Here is a 6000-nt window from a genome sequence, read left to right as displayed (position 1 = left end):
CACAAATCTTCCCTTCATTCTGAGCTATGAAATACTGGACTTAAGTATTTGTCCTGCTAATCTCAAAGAAACAGATACTGCCTTTTATGATTCCTGTTTTTTACATGCTGCTTGCTGTTAGACATTTTTTGATTCATAAATCTTATCTTGTTACAAAACAGTAAAATGCCATGATAAAGCTGGCTTATCTGGTAATTTTTTCCTTGAGAATAATGCATATACTGTTCATCCTTTGAATTCTCCAGGTCATCTGAAGGATATCCACATACAAAAGGGTGACAAGCTCAGATCATTGTCATGTATCACACAATCGATAAGAAAACATTGTGAGAAGGATTTACAAATGTAAGTTATATAGCAAACTTCTCTGGCCCAAGGATCATGTTAAGCATTGCAGGATGTGTGAACAGACCTAAAATGAGAGCAAGAAACAGGAAGGCAGAAGATGTGGGCTGCAAGGGTCAAGAAGGCTCTTGCATGAACAGAAAATAAACTAGAACCATCTGAGCAAAAATGAAACAAAGTTTGTGAAGTAATGCAGAAAGAGAACAGTGAGTGTTTGGAAAAACAAATTGTTTCCATAAGCAGCTGGATTTGCAGACCCTGATGACCTGTAGTTCTCTCCTGCTTGGATTTGCTTATGTCTAAAAACACTTTTGAGCCTGAACTCCAGCCTTCTCAGGGTATGAAATATTCCAGCCACTCTTTCACAAGAAACATCCAGGAACTCTCTTTAAAACGTCCACCTCGCTCTCAAATTGGCCAAGACATTCAAAAGTGACTGGGAAAGAGGGACTAAAAGTCCACTGCAAGAGTTTGATTTTTGTTAAGAAATCAGAATCTAAATAAACTGGACCTTGGAATTAGAGAATAAAAGTCTGTTTCTCAGGTATTGCGACTGTTTCTGCATAGGCAAGAGGTTGAATACTGCTTTGTATGCAGAGACCTAGAGATGTGGCTCTGGTCAATTGCTAAAGTGAAGAAAATACTAAGACTTCCCTCTAATGCTTTTTCTTCCCCCCTGGCCAGTGCAGTAGGTATTATTTTATATTGCCATTTGTTAACGTTAAGCTATTCTCTTTGCACACAAATCTCAGAGCACGTAAGCTTGCATGAATGGGGTCCCAGTTTCAATACCTCTTTACTGACACTAGAATATCTGAATTAAAAAAGAATTGCAGGTGTTTTGTAGATCTCAAAAAAGGTGGAGCATTCACCCCTAGGCGAAATGTGCTGAAATAAGTTATTTCAGAACAAAGGCAGAGCCACAGTTATCTGTTGTTCTCTACATGCATACTTTTAAAGCAATTATGGTACTTACACATAGGTTTTACTGAACATGTAATGCTGTGGTTTTGTTCTTTGCTAGTAACCATAGTGGTTTTAGTAGCTCTGCATTATTCTTCTCTTTTAAGTAATGCAAATATAATGGAACTCTGAACTATGTTTAAGATCGGTCCTTCTAGTTGCAGCAGATTTTTCCCTTTTTTCATTATTTCTGGACAACCGCAGTATAAAGTGAAAGTGTGAATGTGGTGGCAACTGTAATTAGCCACCCAGGAACAAGAAGAAGCAGAATCTGTCTTTGGGTCTGCAGCAAAAGTCCTTGTGTCCACAGATAACCAGTGAGCTTTTTGTTTCATCCTGTTCCCTCTCTCCAAAAATGCTCTTATGCTATACTCCAGTAACATTGTTGCCATGGCACCCATCAAACCCCAGATATGTTCTTGCTTTATGTAGCAAGATGCAAATTTTTATAAACAGGAGAATTTCTTTTCACTTTTCACTGCTATAGGTAAGGGACTCTATCCACGCCTCCAGACAGAGGCAATTTACTGAACACTCTTTGTCATTCCTGAGTATGTGCCACAGTTTACCGTTATCAGTTTAATCCACAAAGGGCACTTGCTAAATTTTCTGTATTTGCCTGTTTGATTTTCATGGTACAGATTCTGCTGTACATAAGATGTTATCTGTACTCGATCACCCTTTAGAAAGGTGGGGAAGTGTGTGGGGAGTGTGCGGAAAGGGGGAGTGGCTCATCAGCTGGTTTAAATTAAAGTCAGGGCACTACAGCAATATACACCAACTGAAGCTGTGGCTCTACAACTTCAAAGGAGAAAACTTGAACTGTTATGTGAGCCCAGTTTTCTCGTTCGGCAGTACGGAACAGCTGGTGAATCAAACTCTGACTGCACAGAGGCTGGTGTAAATGGTGAGAATTGTCACTGAAGTCTTCATATGTACTGACACAGATGAGACAAGATTCAGGAAATACACAGTGGCTTGTTGTGGAGGAGATTATATATTTGTATGTTAAGACGTTATTGCACACAATAGCTAGGGAGGGAGGAGAGACCAAGCATGGAGCCCACATTTGAAATGTCAGTCACATAATAAAAGACTATTTAATCTTTTTAAATATCCATGTTGAAGACCAATGCTGGGTTGTTACTTGCCCTTTGTGCTGGCTCAGCAGTTAGAGATCAGCTTTAGAGGAACAACAGACAATTCCTTGACACAGGGAATTCTCTGGAAAATACAAAGGCAACCTAAACCCCTTGTACACTGCGGTGTGTGAGGGAAGAAGAGGGTAAAGACTGCTGATGCATTTGTCTCTGTTGTTTTAGAATATGCTCAATTTTGCCAACGAACGATTTGTCCCAGGGACACACCATCTTCTAAATGAATCTTCAGTCTGAGTCACTTCTGTGTAAATGTAAGGAAAATGACAGAGATCTGAAAAGTTAAGCAGGCAAAAAAATATGTGTGTGCACGTGTTTGGAGATCTGCTCTGTATCAGTCTATGCTCAAGGAACAGTACAAAATGGTGAATGCTTCACTGATGTCAGCAAGAAGACTTCCTTCTCAGTAGGCAGTACTCCCCCCAAAAGGTAGTACTGAGGAGGATGAAGGTTCGTTTAATTTCTGCTGATGCAGAATAAAAAGAGAACTTTCCAAACTTTCCACTGCTGGTCATAGATTTGATATTTATTTGCTGAATCTAGTAACTAAGTATTTGAAGGGGAAAAAAAGAGAACAACAATGAAGGTATCAAAACCACACTCTCTGAACAGAAGATAAGATGATCTGACACTAAGGCACTAGACAGAGACATGGGGAATTCGCGTTCAGCTCCCTGCTTGCCACCATTTATCTGTCTGCTCATGGGCAAGTCACTCAGGGGGTCCCCATGGCGCGCACAGAGTCCTGGTGTTCACACCCATCTCAGTAGTGCTATGACTCAAAGGAATGCCCTGCTTGGTAGCAGAAGCACAGTCCCAGCACAGCCAGGTGTCTGTGTTCCCTGTCTGTATAATGGGGATGTCCCCATGTCAAGTTGCTTGGATTTGTAAGCTCTCCCAGGCAGAGCTGGCTGATGTTTCAGATCCACTCCTTGCACAAAGAATAGTAACAGTTCAGAGTGTTGCATCAGGCAGATGCAAAAGAAGAATGTTGGAAAGGTCATCCTGGTTCCTGAAGCACCCAAGGAAGAAGCCAAAAAAGAAGAGAACTAAGAAGAGATAGGTGCAGATTGTGAATTCATGGTTTAACTGAGAGTGGAGAAATCTTGGCTAACTGTAAAAGAAACAGCTCCCTTCGCTGAAAAACCCCAGAACTTGTGACCAATACAAGCCATGTCAATAGCCTTACTGCAAACCTACCCAGCCCTGTCACAACAAGCACTTTGAAGTTATACTACCCAGTCCCTTCCCCAGATACTACTAGCAGCAATGATTTTTTACAAAATCAGACACTAAAATACAAGCTATTTCTACTGCATGTCACACCCATACATACTTCAAACCCGGCTTATAATTCTTTAAGGCTCATTTGCAAAAATACACTGGAAATTCTACTGAGTATAAGTTACGTAGAATGGACTTGTTTTGCTCAGACGAGATCTGCTTTGAGATCTTTTGTCAGGTACTATTGGTTTCATTAATAATCACTGAGATTCCTCAGGGACATCATAACCATTTTTAAGGGATCCTCACGCTGGTTGAGGGGTTTGGAGTATTACTCACCTTGCATGGACGTACATACATAACTGCATGCATGCAAGCAATACTGTTATGCTCAGTGGTGCTGGTATTAAACAGAAAGCTAAGTATGTGTATCATTGTTGATGGAACGGAGGCCAAAGGTTAATATGAACATGTTTTATAGCTGCAAAAGCTAATTACTTAAGTTAAAGTGAATATAGGGTATATTATTTGGGTCTAAGAAATCATATGCAAGCATATTTGCATCTAATCATAAAGTATTTTAGTGCTTGTAATAGAACTCATTAAAAATAATGTTGGTTATTCTAGAATACAGTGCAGTAAGCTTGTTTTTTAACCATTAAGCAATAATAGAGACTTATGTGCCATCCTTTACAGTTCTGCTAGTAGCAATAAAATAATAGTAGTTTATTTACTTACAAAGGTAATTATTTTATTTAAAAATACAAGATAGGCTTTTAATGTTATGTGACATCTTCTTTAAAAAGGCCTAATTAAAACAAACAACTTATTGCGTTGACTGCTAAAGGTTTACAAGAAGTTTTGTCTCTTCACAAAATCAAGGATTCTTGCCTAACTCTTGCCCACTCAGAATATCAATATAGGATCAAACACTTCTGAAAATCCTTTTCTCCCAGAGCAATACCTTTGAAATCATAAGTTCTAATCATGTAATCAGAAGGTATTCTTATGAGAGAAAGTTTTCAGGACTGGAGAAGGTGAGTGAGAAAATCTAACTGGTCTTTCTAACAGTGGATTCAGGCACATTAAAAACTGTCAGCAAATTGAATCTTTCCTTTGATCAAACTACAAGGGCAATATTTTGCAGCCAGCTTGTATGTGTGGACTTTGGGCTCAGCAATCTACCATTGCACCTGAAATATACTACTAGTACTTTTTTTAAGTTAAATTGCACAATCCTTATGCAGGCAAATTTCCCATAGGAATTGTGTTTACATAAGGACTGTAGGATTTTGTGCACAGCTCCTCATAGAGGTGATCACCCTTAACTCCTAGAACTGAACCAATAGTGTTTGTTACCTTTTAGTAACAGGTGGTAAATATAATCTTGAATTCAGATTGTATGTTAAAGGCCCAGCTCAAGGTTCCTTAGCAGTAACATTTTGCTGTCTAAAGGATGAAGGAAAAATAACCACTCAGGCCACCTGTTATTAAGGAAAGACAATTCACTAATAACATTCTCCTTTCCTGGTTAAAGAAAATGGTGTCTGAGGAAGCTGCTCTGCCAGCCTAATTAAACCAATACAGATTTTGTCAGCCTGCTTCAGCCCGCTTCCATAAGGAACTGCTTACTGAACGGGTACTTGAAGCTCCTCTCTGATAACAAAGCTGTCTAAAAACTGCGTCACAGGACTTGTGGAGAAAAGGCAGGTGTTACTTCCCACACTGACATAACACACTGATATTTCCAGTTTTGGCTCAAAATACGTGAGTATGCATGTGTATAAATGCTGTAAAAACGATGGAGAAATCTTTGAAAGTATCTGTAAATGTATATCTCCTGAAATTACTAGATCATGTACCAATTGTCAGATTAGTTCCACTAAGCTAAAGCTTAAGTATCCTATGTCACTTGATGATCTGCAGGACACTTAAGGTTGCCTTAACAGAACTAATCTTAAGGTTTGCTAGTAATGTCATTCTCATCTAGTGTATGTTGGCTGGAATTCTTTCTGGTTTAAGAATATTTTAAAATCCTAAATGTAAGGTTAATGGGGTGTTTTCAGTGTAATCTCAGAGAAAGAGAGAGAGAGGAAAACTCAGCAAGATTACTCTAGAAGAGAATTTTCGTAACTCAGCATAGCTTCCAGTACATTCCCACTTATGCTAGGATTGTTGCTGGAGCTAATGAGGCTTGAGAACAGTTAGCGCTGTCAAATCACAATGGAGTCCAGAGAATTTCAGAAAAACCTTTCTCTAACAAAGCTGTGAAAGCTCAAGACTTGGCATACTGAGAGGAACAATGATTCAC

Source organism: Gymnogyps californianus, chromosome 7 (genome assembly GCF_018139145.2).
Source record: "Gymnogyps californianus isolate 813 chromosome 7, ASM1813914v2, whole genome shotgun sequence".
In the NCBI taxonomy this organism is placed as follows: domain Eukaryota; kingdom Metazoa; phylum Chordata; class Aves; order Accipitriformes; family Cathartidae; genus Gymnogyps; species Gymnogyps californianus.
Note: the sequence above shows the minus strand (reverse complement) of the source record.